The following is a 15487-nucleotide window of genomic DNA, read 5'->3' as shown; positions in this document are numbered from 1 at the left end:
GTATATTCTGCCTGTTTGGTGATCCAGAGTCTGAGAGATCTCAGGGGTGCAGGTTAATTGAGACTGCTGGTCCTCCTACCGGGTTGCCCTCCCTTCAGCTTCCTCCAGCTTTTCCCTAACTTAACAAGAGGGGTCAACAGCTTCTGTTCATTGCTTGACTTCACATATCTGCATCTGACTCTTTCAGCTGTTTGTTGGGTCTTTTGTAGCACAGTCATGGTAGATCCCTTTTCTGTGAATGCCCATTAGCTGCAGTAATGGTCTTGGGACCTCCCCTTGAGCTGAATCCCACTTTCGGCCTGTTGCTGGACCTTCTTTTCCCCAGGCTCTTCTCCATTTCCTTCCCCGCATTTCTTTCAGACAGCAAGAAATATGACTCAAAGCTTTGAGTGTGGAAAAATAGCCCCATCCCTCACTTGATGCCCCGTCTTCTGCTGGAGGTGGACTCTACAAGTTCCCTCATCCCACTGTGGAGTCTCTCACTTCCCAGGTCTCTGATATATTCTACAGTGTCCTCCCAACCTCCTTTCTCCTGAGGTCTCCTGTTTCCATCCATTCAGCTGGCCATCAGGGCTTTAGTCCTTTTGCTCCATCCAATACCAGATCCTGTTCCCCTGTCCTGCAACCTCCAACCCCTTTCCCTTCCCTGTCCCTCCCTCCCCCCCCCCCTGCCCAGCCACTCCGTGATTGCTTTCTTCTCCCTTCCAAGTGGAACTGAGGCTTCCTCAGCTTGTTGAACGTTTTGAATTCTGTGTTCTGTACTTTTTATTTTTCGGCTAATATCTACTTATTAGCGAGAGCATGCCATGCATGTCACTTTTGGGTCTTAGTTACCTCACTCAGGATGATATTTTCTAATTCCACTCATTTGCCTGCAAAACTCAGGATATCCTTGTTATTAACAGCTGAGAAGTATTCCCTTGTGAAAATGAATCACATTTTCTTTATCCATGCTTCTGTTGTGGGACATCTGGGTCGTTTCCAGGTTCTGGTTATCACAAATAAGGCCGCTATGAACAGAGTGGAACATGTGTCCCTGTGGCATGGTGTGGTATCTTTGGGGTACGTTCCCAAGAGTGGTATTTCTGAGTCTTTAGGTAGATTTATTTCCAATTTTGTGAGAAACCTCCAAATTGATTTCCAGAGTGGTTGTACAAGCTTGAAATCCCACCAACATTGGAGGAGTGTTCCTCTTTCTCCCCATCTTCGCCTGCATCTGTGGTCTCCTGAGGTTTTAATCTTAGCCATTCTGATTGGTGTCTCAGGGTCATTTTGATTTGCATTTCTCTGATCACTAAGAACTTTGAACATTTCTTTACATGCTCTTCAGCCATTCAAGATTCCTCTGTTGTGAATTCTCAATTTAATTCTATACCCCATTTTTGATTGAGTTGTTTGTTATTTTTTGGTGATTTGCTTCTAAAGTTCTTTATACATGTTGGATATTAGCCCTCTATCACATGTAGGGTTAGGAAGATTTTTTCCCCAATCTGTAGAATGCTAATTTGTTGTATGACTATGTCCTTGACCTTATAGAAGCTTCCCAGTTTCATGAAGTCCCATTAATCAATTCTTGATCTTAGCACATGAGCCACTGGAGTTCTGTTTAGCAAACTTCCCCTTGTATTAATGAGATCAGGCCTGTTTCTCACTTTCTCCTCTATTAGACTCAGTGTATCTGGTTTTCTGTTGAAGTCCTTGATTCATTTGGATTTGAGCTTTGTGCCTGGTGACAAATATGACTCTATTTTCATTTTTCTACATACAGACAGCCAGTTAGATCTCATTTCTTAAGATCAAACAAGGATCTTATTTTTTCTTTTTCTAGAATAAGAATTTATTGGGTTCTAACTTTCTTTACCTTTGTGATGTCATCTAACTTGTTTAGAGCAGGAAGATACCAAAACTGAAGTGGCTGAAGAGGTGGCTTAGCATTCTAAGCAGGCTTTCACAATGAACAGTAGCTACAGTTTCTGGCATGGCCCTTCTTGTCTTCTTGAGCACCTGTACATATGTAGCACATTTAAAAATTATACAAGCACCTACACACACACACACACACACACACACACACACACACACAATCAAGTAGTGTAAAATAAAACATACATTCAAAAATTACTAATGATTTTAATGAAACTAAAAATCCCTGTTTTAATTAATTTAATTTTTTAATTGTTAAGCAATATTTGCATCACTGGAAATGAACAAATATATGAAAATATTAACAGAAAATAATCCATACTCATAGATGATATTTAAAAATAAATTTTTCATAAAATGAATTGAAAATTTCAAAGATATGTTTAAATTAATATTAACAAATGTGTAGGAATAATTGATCATCTTGATTAGGATAAATAGGTATAACCCACCAAGTGACTAAATCTTCTTTTCACTTAAAACATTTAGTCAGGCATAGCGTCATGTTTCAATCACCACTGTTTATATTTTATCTGATCCAGACATTGCTATCATCACAGTATAAGGAGCTATATCAACACTACTGGATTCATATTCAGCTATACAATGATATCTATATTTCACCAATAACACAGATTTAACATTAAGCACAAAGGTAGATTAGAACATTGTCTCCATATTTTTAAACAGGTATATCTGTGTTTATATAAATATAAGCTATAAGACAGAAGTTCAAAGTATAAACATATATTTATATATCACAAAATAAGGAAACAATTTATATTTGCTCAAATTTCCACAGTGCTATGTAGGTATATCATGTCAAGAGAGATAGACAGAAAGATAGCACATTTGACTTCATAGGAGGCCAGGAATCAGAGAGCAAAGTATAAGTGTGCACAGAGAAGTTATCGTCAGTGACCTCTCTCCAGTACATGACTTCTTCTAACCTTGCCCCACTTCATACAGTTTAAAAACTCTCAAAATATCACCAACATTAGGAGAAAAAGCAATCAGCTAATAATTCCCTAGGGTCCATATGCTCTCATCCAAAAAAATAAAGTATATTTTAATCAACTATTTTAAGGTAATGATTTTTCTAAATTCCATAGATACATATTGTTACAACTGGTGTACAATAATAGTGCAAAAGGAACTATTAAGGTATTTCTGAAAGAAGTATGCATAATGAAATTATGAACTATTTTCAAAAGGTAAGTATTGAGACGAATCATTCATGTTAAGCATATATTTTTAAATCTTCTTGTTGCCAAAATAAAATACATAGTGGTTGGATTATAACTTTGTAAATCAACTTCATATTTTCTAATTCAAACCTTAAGCAATTTAAACACATATCAATTACTGTAATTTATATGACATCCCAAAATGCAATAATTTCATGTACTCTGTGAGTCTTCTTTTCATTTATCATTAAAGATAAATAACCTTTTTATGAATAAAAGTTTCAAATAAGTCAATATATATACATATACTATATGAATATTGTCATTTATTTCAATGTGACTTTTGTTGAAGTAAAGTTTATGTTAAACTGTGATTTTTCCTCTGTGATTTCTTCACACTTAATGAGCAGACAATAATAGAATTTTTGAAAAGGGATTTGAAAGCAGTAGAAGCGTAGCAAAGCAGTTAATTCTGCCAATTAGATAAATGTTGTGGAAAGTGAATCTTCCACCACCCTGTGGTAGTTTAGAATCATTGCATATTAGCATACTTCATTTACTCTCTCTGCTTAATTAATGCTATCCAATAAATTTGCATTTCAGGTCATATTTAGAAAAAATGAAGAAAAAACTGAACTCTATTTTCTGAATACACAGACTTGTTTTAGTTTCATAAACAGCAATAGACCTCACCTGATAAATAATTTAATCAAAGTGCCACAGGTAGCATGAATTATATTTGATCATTTTAGAAAATCATAATGCCAAGCTAGGTGATTTCTGCAGCCAACTCTTTAAAATAAAATAATTTATTTTGAAATTCCTCTTATCATCTTTCATTGTCTTATCTCTGAATCAAGTTAAATATTATTTTTTTAATCTTTCAAACAAAGAATACAACTGTTGAAGCAGGTTGACATGACTGATTTCATTTTCAATGAGATTGTTCAGAATTTATGTTCAATTAATTTTACAATATGATTTTTGCGTAACTGATTAATTGGAAGTGCATTGACAAAACCTGGTTAATATTTAGTAGATAACTATAAGTTACTGAAATTTTATTTACCTAGGTATAGCAATAGGAGTAACACTCAATTGTTATTTTTCTTATGACTTTGAAGGATACGAAGCACAAAACAAGAATGGAGTCGGGAATGAGGATCTCATCATGCTTTCAATGTGAAAATACAAAACTGAATCCACATCTTATTTCTGGCTTCCTATTTATCCTGCCAGCATCCATTTAATTTTATCTCCACTATGCTGCTACTTTCCTGGCATAGGTCTGAAGTAAATCATGGCGTCATATCCCAAGGAAATGTTTGCAACTTCCTCCTAAATCATGTAAACTACCTAAAGATGATAGCAAAGGATATTTTCAGTGGAGCAGAAATTGCTATATCCAAGTGTGTGAGGTATTCAGATTCTCTCCGAATCTCTGAATCTGGCAACAGGACTGTAAAGCAAGAGAAACGGTGCGTGTGCGTGTGAGTGTCCATGTGCGTGTGCGTGTGCGTGTGTGTGTCTGTGTGTCTGTGTGTCTTGTGTGTGTGTGCTCATTTTCTTGAATTTATAATGAAGAAATGACTGCAAACAAATGTTTTCTTCTCTTTTAAATAGGGAAAAATGTAGTATTACAATTGTTGCTTTTCTTTTCTCTCTCTCTCTCTCTCTCTCTCTCTCTCTCTCTCTCTCTCTCTCTCTCTTTCTCTCTCTCTCTCTCCTCCGCCCTCGTATTTTTTCTTTAGGTTTTTAGTGCCAGTTATTTTTATTGGATATTTAACATTTTTAATTACATTTCAAATATTACCACTTTCCCCTCCAGAAACACCCTATACCACCCCCCTCACCCTGCTTCTATGAGGGTGCTCCCTTTCCCACCCACCCACTTCCATCTCCCTGCCCTGGCATTCCCCTACACTGGGGCATCAAGCCTTCACAAGAGGAAGGGCCTCTCCTCCCATTGATGTCTGACAAGGCCGCCCTCTTTTCCATATGTAGCTGGAGCCATGGGTCCCTCCATGTATACTCTTTGTTTAGTGGTTTAGTCACTGGGACCTCTACTCTCAGTAGTATGGTTGGTTGATATTGTTGTTCTTCCTATGGGGTTGCATGCCCCTTCAGCTCCTTCAGTCCTCTGCCTAATTTCTCCATTGGGATCCCTATGCTCAGTGCAATGCTTGGTTGTGAGCATCCACTTCTGTATTTGTCAGGCTCTGGCAGAGCCTCTCAGGAGTCTATATCAGGCTCCTGTCAGTATGCACTTCTTGGAATCCTCAATAGTGTCAGGGTTTGATGACTGAGTATGGGATGGAATCCCAGGTAGGGTAGTATCTCAATGGCCTTTCCTTCGGTCTCTGCTCCAAAATTTGTTTCAGTATTTCCTTTTGTGAGTATTTTGTTCCTCCTTCTAAGGACTAATGTATCCACACTTTGGTCTTCCTTCTTGTGTTTCATGTGGTCTGTGAATTGTATCTTGGGTGTTCCTAGGTTTTGAGCTAATATCAAGTTATCAGTGAGTACATGCCATGTGTGTTCTTTTGTAACTGGGTTACCTCATTCAGGATGATATTTTCTAGTTTCATCCATTTGCCTAAGAATTTAAAGAAGTCATTTTTTTTATTAACTTGAGTATTGCTTATTTACATTTCGAGTGTTATTCCCTTTCCCGGTTTCCGGGCAAACATCCCCCTAATCCCTCCCCATCTCCTTCTTTATGGGTGTTCCCCTCCCCATCCTCCCCCAATTGCCGCCCTCCCCCCAAAAATCTATTTCACTGGGGGGTTCAGTCTTAGCAGGACCCATGGCTTCCCCTTCCACTGGTGCTCTTACTAGGATATTCATTGCTGCCTAAGAGGTCAGAGTCCAGGGTCAGTCCATGTATAGTCTTTAGGTAGTGGCTTAGTCCCTGGAAGCTCTGGTTGCTTGGCATTGTTGTTCATAAGGGGTCTCCAGCCCCTTCGAGCTCTTCCAGTTCTTTCTCTGATTCCTTCAATGGGGTCCTATACTCAGTTCAGTGGTTTGCTGCTTGCATTCGCCTCTGTATTTGCTGTATTCTGGCTGTGTCTCTCAGGAGAGATCTACATCTGGCTCCTGTCCGCCTGCACTTCTTTGCTTCATCCATCTTGTCTAATTGGATGGCTGTATATGTATGGGCCACATTTGGAGCAGGCTCTGAATGGGTGTTCCTTCTGTGTCTGTTTTAATCTTTGCCTCTCTATTCCCTGCCAAGGGTATTCTTGTTCCCCTTTTAAAGAAGGAGTGAAGCATTCACATTTTGATCATCCGTCTTGAGTTTCATGTGTTCTATGCATCTGGGGTAATTCAAGGATTTGGGCTAATAGCCACTTATCAAGGAGTACATACCATGTGTGTTTTTCTGTGATTGGGTGACCTCACTCAGGATGATATTTTCCAGTTCCAACCATTTGCCTACGAATTTCATAAAGTCATTGTTTTTGATAGATGAGTAATATTCCATTGTGTAGATGTACCACATTTTCTGTATCCATTCCTCTTTTGAAAGGCATCTGGGCTCTTTCCAGCTTCTGGCTATTATAAATAAGGCTGCTATGAACATAGTGGAGCACGTGACTTTTTTGTATGTTGGGGCAACTTTTGGGTATATGCCCAAGAGAGGTATAGCTGGATCCTCAGGCAGTTCAATGTCCAGTTTTCTGAGGAACCTCCAGACTGATTTCCACAATGGTTGTACCAGTCTGCAATCCCACCAAAAATGGAGGAGTGTTCCTCTTTCTCCACATCCTCGACAGCATCTGCTGTCACCTGAGATTTTGATCTTAGCCATCCTCACTGGTGTGAGGTGAAATCTCAGGGTTGTTTTGATTTGCATTTCCCTTATGACTAAAGATGCTGAACATTTCTTTAGGTGTTTCTCAGCCATTCGGCATTCCTCAGCTGTGAATTCTTTGTTTAGCTCTCAACCCCATTTTTTAATAGGGTTATTTGTCTCCCTGCATTCTAACTTCTTGAGTTCTTTGTATATTTTGGATATAAGGCCTCTATCTGTTGTAGGATTGGTAAAGATCTTTTCCCAATCTGTTGGTTGCCGTTTTGTCCTAACCACAGTGTCCTTTGCCTTACAGAAATTTGCAGTTTTATGAGATCCCATTTGTCGATTCTTGATCTTAGAGCATAAGCCATTGGTGTTTTGTTCAGGAATTTTTTTTCCAGTGCCCATGTGTTCCAGATGCTTCCCTAGTTTTTCTTCTATTAGTTTGAGTGTATTTGCTTTGAAGTGGAGGTCCTTGATCCACTTGGACTTAAGATTTGTACAGGGTGACAAGCATGGATCGATCTACATTCTTCTACATGTTGACCTCCAGTTGAACCAGCACCATTTCCTGAAAATGCTATCTCTTTTCCATTGGATGGTTTTGGATCCTTTGTCAAAAATCAAGTGCCCATAAGTGTGTGGGTTCACATCTGGGTCTTCAATTCTGTTCCACTGGTCTATCTGTCTGTCTCTGTACCAATATCATGCAGTTTTTACCACTATTGCTCTGTAATACTGCTTATGTTGAGGGATAGTGATTCCCCCTGAAGTCCTTTTATTGTTGAGGATAGTTTTAGCTATCCTAGGTTTTTTGTTATTCCAGATGAATTTGCAAATTGTTCTGTCTAACTCTTTGAAGAATTGGATTGGTATTTTGATGGGGATTGCATTGAATCTGTAGATCGCTTTTGGTAAAATGGCCAGTTTTACTATATTAATCCTGCCAATCCATGAGCATGGGAGATCTTTCCATCTTCTGAGGTCTTCTTCAATTTCTTTCTTCAGAGTCTTGAAGTTCTTATTTTACAGATCTTTTACTTGCTTGGTTAAAGTCACACTGAGGTACTTTATATTATTTGGGTCTATTACGAAGGGTGTTGTTTCCCTAATTACTTTCTCGGCTTGTTTCTCTTTTGTGTAGAGGAAGGCTACTGATTTATTTGAGTTAATATTATACCCAGCCACTTTGCTGAGGTGATGTTTATCAGCTTTGGTAGTTCTCTGGTGGAACTTTTGGGATCACTAAATATACTATCATATCATCTGCAAATAGTGATATTTTGACTTCTTCTTTTCCGACCTGTATCAACTTGACCTCCTTTTATTGTCTGATTGCTCTGGCTAGAACTTCAAAACTATATTGAATAAGTAGGGAGAGAGTGGGCAGCCTTGTCTCGTCCCTGATTTTAGTGGGATTGCTTCAAGTTTCTCTCCATTTGGTTTAATGTTAGCAACTGGTTTGCTGTATATGGCTTTTACTATGTTTAGGTATGGGCCTTGAATTCCTATTCTTTCCAGGACTTTTATCATGAAGGGGTGTTGAATTTTGTCAAATGCTTTCTTAGCATCTAATGAAATGATCATGTGGTTTTGTTCTTTCAGTTTGTTTATATAATGGATCACATTGATGGTTTTCCGTATATTAAACAATCCCTGCATGCCTGGGATGAAGCCGACTTGATAATGGTGGATGATTGTTTTGATGTGCTCTTGCATTCGGTTTGCCAGAATTTTATTGAGTATTTTTGCGTCGATATTCATAAGGGAAATTGGTCTGAAGTTCTCTTTCTTTGTTGTGTCTTTGTGTGGTTTAGGTATAAGAGTAATTGTGGCTTCGTAGAAAGTATTCGGTAGTGATCCATCTGTTTCAATTTTGTGGAATAGTTTGGATAATATTGGTATGAGGTCTTCTATGACGTTTGATAGAATTCTGCACTAAACCCGTCTGGACGTGGGCTCTTTTTGGTTGGGAGACCTTTAATGACTGCTTCTATTTCCTTAGGAGTTTTGGGGTTGTTTAACTGGTTTTTCTGTTCCTGATTTAACTTCAGTACCTGGTATCTGTCTAGGAAATGTCCATTTCCTGCAGATTTTCAAGTTTTGTTGAATATAGACTTTTATAGTAAGATCTTATGATATTTTGGATTTCCTCTGAATCTGTAGTTATGTCTCCCTTTTCATTTCTGATTTTGTTAATTTGACACACTCTCTGTGTTCTCTCGTTAGTCTGGCTAAGGGTTTATCTATCTTGTTTTTCTCAAAGAACCAACTTTTGGTTCTGTTGATTCTTTCTGTGGTCCTTTTTGTTTCTATTTGGCTGTTTTCAGCTCTGAGTTTGATTATTTCCTGCCTTCTACTCCTCCTGGGTGTATTTGCTTCTTTTTGTTCTAGAGCTTTTAGGTGTGCTATCAAACTGGTGACATATGCTCTTTCCTGTTTCTTTCTGCAGGCACTCAAAGCTATGAGTTTTCCTCTTAGCACAGCTTTCATTGTGTCCCATAAGTTTGGGTATGTTGTACCTTCATTTTCATTAAATTCTAAAAAGTCTTTAATTTCTTTCTTTATTTCTTCCTTGACCAGGTTATCATTGAGTAGAGCATTGTTTAATTTCCATGTATATGTGGTCATTTTTCCCTTATTGTTATTGAAGACCAGCTTTAGGCCGTGGTGGTCTGGTAGCACGCATGGGATTATTTCTATCTTTCTGTACCTGTTGAGGCCCGTTTTTTGACCAATTATATGGTCAATTTTGGAGAAAGTACCATGAGGAGCTGAGAAGAAGGTATATCCTTTTGCTTTAGGATAAAATGTTTTATAAATATCTGTTAAGTCCATTTTGCTCACGACTTCTCTTAGTCTCTCTACGTCTCTGTTTAATTTCTGTTTCCATGATCTGTCCATTGATGAGAGTGGGGTGTTGAAATCTCCTTCTATTATTGTGTGAGGTGCAATGTGTGTTTTGAGCTTTAGTAAGGTTTCTTTTACTTATGGAGGTGCCCTTGTATTTGGGGCAAAGATATTTAGGATTGAGAGTTCATCTTGGTGGATTTTTCCTTTGATGAATATGAAGTGTCCTTCCTTATCTTTTTTGATGACTCTTAGTTGAAAATTGATTTTATTTGATATTAGAATGGCTACTCCAGCTTGCTTCTTCTGACCATTTGCTTGGAAAGTGTTTTCCAGCCTTTCACTCTGAGGTAGTGTCTGTCTTTGTCTCTGAAGTGTGTTTCCTGTAGGCAGCAGAATGCAGGGTCCTCGTTGTATATCCAGTTTGTTAATCTATGTCTTTTTATTGGGGAGTTGAGGCCATTTATGTTGAGAGATATTAAGGAATAGTGATTATTGCTTCCTGTTATATTCATATTTTGATATGAGGTTATGTTTGTGTGCTTTTCTTCTCTTTGTTTTGTTGCCAAGACGATTAGTTTCTTGCTTCTTCTAGGGTATAGCTTGCCTCCTTATGTTGGGCTTTACCATTTTTTATCCTTTGTAGTGCTGGATTTGTAGAAAGACATTGTGTAAATTTAGTTTTGTCATGGAATATCTTGGTTTCTCCATCTATGTTAATTGAGAGTTTTGCAGGATACAGTAACCTGGGCTGGCATATGTGTTCTCTTAGGGTCTCTATGACATCTGTCCAGGATCTTCTGGCTTTCATAGTTTCTGGCGAAAAGTCTGGTGTGATTCTGATAGGTCTGCCTTTATATGTTACTTGACCTTTTTCCCTTACTGCTTTTAATATTCTTTCTTTATTTTGTGCATTTGGTGTTTTGACTATCATGTGACAGGAGAAGTTTCTTTTCTAGTCCAATCTATTTGGAGTTTTGTAGGCTTCTTGTATGCTTATGGGTATCTCTTTCTTTAGGTTAGGGAAGTTTTCTTCTATGATTTTGTTGAAGATATTTACTGGTCCTTTGAGCTGGGAGTTTTCACTCTCTTCTATACCTATTATCCTTAGGTTTGCTCTTCTCATTGAGTCCTGGATTTCATGTATGTTTTGGACCAGTAGCTTTTTTTTCTGCTTTACATTATCTTTGACAGTTGAATCGATGATTTCTATGTAATCATCTTCTCCTGAGATTCTCTTTTTTTTTTTTTTTTCCGGAGCTGGGGACCGAACCCAGGGCCTTGCGCTTCCTAGGTAAGCGCTCTACCACTGAGCTAAATCCCCAGCCCCTTCTCCTGAGATTCTCTCTTCCATCTCTTGTATTCTGTTGGTGAAGCTTGTATCTACAGCTCCTTGTCTCCTCTTTTGGTTTTCTATATCCAGGGTTGTTTCCATGTATTCTTTCTTGATTGCTTCTATTTCCATTTTTAATCCCTTCAACTGTTTGATTGTGTTTTCCTGGAATTCTTTCAGGGATTTTTGTGACTCCTCTCTGTGGGCTTCTACTTGTTTATTTATGTTTTCCTGGAATTCTTTTAGGGATTTTTGCGATTCCTCTCTGTAGGCTTCTATTTGTTCTCTAAGGGAGTTCTTCACGTCTTTCTTGAAGTCCTCCAGCATCATGATCAAATATGATTTTGAAACTAGCTCTTGCTTTTCTGGTGTGTTTGGATATTCCGTGTTTGCTTTGGTGGGACAATTGGGCTCCAATGATGCCATGTAGTCTTGGTTTCTGTTGCTTGGGTTCCTGCGCTTGCCTCTCGCCATCAGATTATCTCTAGTGTTACTTTGTTCTACTATTTCTGACAGTGGCTAGACTGTCCTATAAGCCTGTGTGTCAGGAGTGCTGTAGACCTGTTTTCCTGTTTTCTTTCAGCCAGTTATGGGGACAGAGTGTTCTGCTTTCGGGCGTGTAGTTTTTCCTCTCTACAGGTCTTCAGCTATTCCTGTGGGCCTGTGTCTTGAGTTCACCAGACAGGTTGTTTGCAGCAGAAAAGTTGGTCTTACTTGTGGTCCCGAGGCTCAAGTTTGCTCGTGGGGTGTTGCTTATGAGCTCTCCGCGGCGGCAGCCGAAGTCATTTTTTTAATACCTGAGCAGTACTCCTTTGTATAAATATACCACATATTCTGTATCCATCCCTCTGTTGAAGAACATCTTGGTTCTTTCTAGCTTCTTGCTATTATAAATAAGGCTGCTATGAACATAGTGGAGCATGCATCCTTGTTATATGTTAGAGCATCATTTGAGTATATGCCCAAGAGTGGTATAGCTGGGTCCTCAGGTAGTACTATGCCCAATTTTTTAAATACTATACTTTAGTTACTCCTTCATTAAGAACTACTATCCTTGCATTATGCAGAAGTCATACGTTTCTTCTGTTGTTTCCTACATGCATTTAAACTATTTTATAAATGAGAAAATTATATTAATAAAATAATGCTTTCAAATTCTTTTATAACTCTTTGTATGTTATTGGTCAATTGATTCCATTCCTACTTCTTGGAAATGTAAAAGACTATTGTCATGTAAATAATAACTATTTGGTCTCAGTCTAACCAATTATGTTTAGTTTTAGACAAGTTTCAGTTGAAAGAAAATTATTCATATGTACAAAGTAGTTTCTCAAATCAAAAAATTAATCTACAGTCTGTCCGACTTCTTAGCTCCCATATAAATATTCCAACCCAGTAAATGAATTATGTAATAAAAGAGGAACCTCTTTAGAATATAGAATAAAAATATGTGCTGCGTAAGTTTAGAATTAAGATATGAACCACACTAGATAATACAGATGAAAAAGTTTACTCATTAGAAAGTACCAGGTACTCATACAATAATTTACAAGGAAATATCAGTTTAATTGTCTTTGTTCCTATCTTATTGCTTTATTGTCTTTATATCTATAATTATTTTGGTTAAATTTTAAGAGGAACAGCATTTGCTACATAATATGTTGAAATTTAAAAACATCAAACTTAAAATATATTTAAGAGAGTAACATTTTTCAAACACGAGGAAACTTTAGTAATTTATGCAAAGAATAGGACAACTATTTTGATGCATATCTTTCCAAATATACTTGATAAGTATATCAACAAAACTATATAAAAATTAGAGTTATTCAAATGTGTTTAGTTTTGCACAAATTATATTGTACTATATTTTTATGTAATTCTTTCATTTATCTATGATGTGTATAGTTTTACCAACTGATCAGTATTATTGATTTACATTTTATTTACTTATTTACATTCCAAGTGCTGCCCCCTCCTATTTTCCCCTCACTGAGTTCCTACAACATCTCCTTCTTCTCTGTGATGGTGGAGTCTTTTTCGGTATCCCCCTGCCCTGGAGCATGGTTTCTGCCAGATAAAAGTCATCCTCTCCCACTGTGGCCAGAGAGGGCATCCCTATTAATATTTTATTTATCATGAAAATGCCTCATTTTTCCACCTTGAATAACAGAACATGATTTTAATTTTTGGTCACCTGTATCTATAGGTATAAAATAAATTTCATTAAGTATAATTTCTGCTTAAATATGTATGTAAATGTAAGTGTTTATTTTTTAATTCATTTGTCCTTCAAAAACCACCCCAATAACAAAATAATTCTAATGCAATACTCACTTGTCATTTAATTAGTAAGTATTCTATGAAGCATTTTACCTACAAATTTCAGAAATGAATGAACATAATGAATAAAAGTCATATTTTATTTCATAATTAATTAGACAAGTAGAATTTAGTTTACTTCCTTGTTGCCGACATAAAACATTGACCAAAACAAATTAGCGGTGGAAAGGAGTTTATTAACATTCAACCGTTAAAAGGGTGCATACCTCTTTAATTTAAAAGAGAGTAAAATGGGCACAATTACAAACAAATCCAAACAAACCAAACTGCAACAGTATAAATTGCTCAGTATATGGCATCTTGAAATCATTCACAGTACTTCTGTGGTCAAAAGAGTTTAGCCACCTTGGCTTTTCAAGTTCTGTGTTACACACATCCACTGTCTCAAGATGGCTCCGCTTTATAACTCCTACTCTTCCTGTGCTCTGTCTAAGCTCCTGGAATTTCCTACATACTGAAATCTCCAAAGCAATTGATGCTGTACTGGTTAATCATGTCACGTTTTCTCTTCACAGATTCTAAAATGTCATTTGGTTCCAAGCCTCAACTTCTTTCCATGACCTCTTCATGCCTTTAAAACCCAGTACCAAGTGAGAGACTTGCACATGGTTTGTCAAGTTCTGCTGCCAGCTAATGATTACAATTTCCACACTCTCAACTCACCCCTACCCCATACATATGGGCACTTTGGAACTCAACTTACTACTGATAATTCCAAGGAAACGCTTCTGGAAAAAAAAAGTTTCAACTGTGCTTGTCTTTCATTAGCCACCACTAACTGAGAATGCCTGTTCCAGTGAAATGAAGGATTCACTTTAGAGGTGCTGGTGTTTTGCATATAATAGCTGATTTTTAAGGCCAACTTACTAGAAAATAGCAAATATTATAGGTGTGGGCCCGATGAATTCTTTGAGGGCCTTGCTAACTTCCTTCTTAAATTTCACATGGTAGGCATGCATCATCTACACTCTTCCAAACTCCAAGAGAATAACTCACTAAACTCTGAACATTCAAGATTTGTTCAATCCCAAGATATCAAGCCTACCCACAATTCTCCCTCAGATAATATAGCCATCACAGAGATATCCTTCTTTGGAATCAATTTCTATTCTAGCCTGTTTATCTATTGCTAAGATAAAGCATTATACAAACTTTGGGGAGGGAAAGGATTTCTTTGCCTAGAGTGTACGTTGAGAGAAATTAAGGCATAAACCAAAAAAAGGAACCTTGAGAGGAGAACTGAAGAAGAGACCAGAAAGAAATATGACTGGCCTGCTAGCCATAGATTATTTTCCATATTGATTCCTTATTCAATCCAGGACCTCCTATCTGATGTGACCGTGTCAACAAAGGAATGGTCTACATCTCCCCACTTACTTAAATAATTCATTAATAGATGGCTTGCTCACATGACCACTTACTAGTATAATAAATAATTAGTTTTCTGAGGAGATTGTAGGTTGAGGCATGTTGACTCACTGACCAGCATACCTGGTTTGCTGAAGAGAGTGTATCAGGCTAGGCGATCTGCTGTGGTAATGCTTTCTACTTCATTTTCAGAATAGAAAGAGAGGAAAAGGAATTTTCAGGCACCACTCTTCAAATGAGAGCATACACAATTGGCTAGGAGACATTCCACAAGATCTACCTCTTAACGATTCCATAACATTTTATGAGTACCAAAGACAGAGGACCAAGCCTACAACACTTGGAAAGATAGATAGATAGATAGATAGATAGATAGATAGATAGATAGATAGATAGATAGATGATAGAGATAGAGAGATAAAATTAGATAAAGATATAGAGCTATATAGCCTATTTGCTCCTAAAATATAGAGTGGTTAATCTCACTGATACAAAATTCCCCTATCATTTGTACAGGAAACTCTATAGATATAATATTGCACTATTAAGAGTATTTGCCATTTTCTCGGGTACTTTCTTTCTTTCAAGCTGCATTTCCTTAAAATTCTCTAGAAGTTTCATTCTATGTGAAGTTTGAAGGAGTAGGTGTATATCAATGTCTCTGGGGGAAGATGTATTTCTTTCTCT

General features: G+C 37.4%; 1 long non-coding RNA gene across 1 annotated transcript; it reads left to right on the top strand.

Moving 5' to 3' along the window:
• The first annotated feature begins 1893 nt into the window (after positions 1-1893).
• LOC102546653 (uncharacterized) lies at positions 1894-14259 on the top strand. Its single transcript, XR_015639140.1, has 3 exons — positions 1894-2006; positions 4235-4588; positions 13948-14259. It is a non-coding gene; the product is annotated as an uncharacterized LOC102546653 (long non-coding RNA).
• Positions 14260-15487: the final 1228 nt, after the last annotated feature.

The sequence above is a fragment of the Rattus norvegicus genome, chromosome 15, assembly GCF_021556685.1.
Source record: "Rattus norvegicus strain SHRSP/BbbUtx chromosome 15, alternate assembly SHRSP_T2T, whole genome shotgun sequence".
Taxonomy (NCBI): domain Eukaryota; kingdom Metazoa; phylum Chordata; class Mammalia; order Rodentia; family Muridae; genus Rattus; species Rattus norvegicus.
The sequence above is the reverse complement of the archived record's forward strand: the minus strand, read 5'-3'. Positions and strand labels throughout refer to the sequence as shown.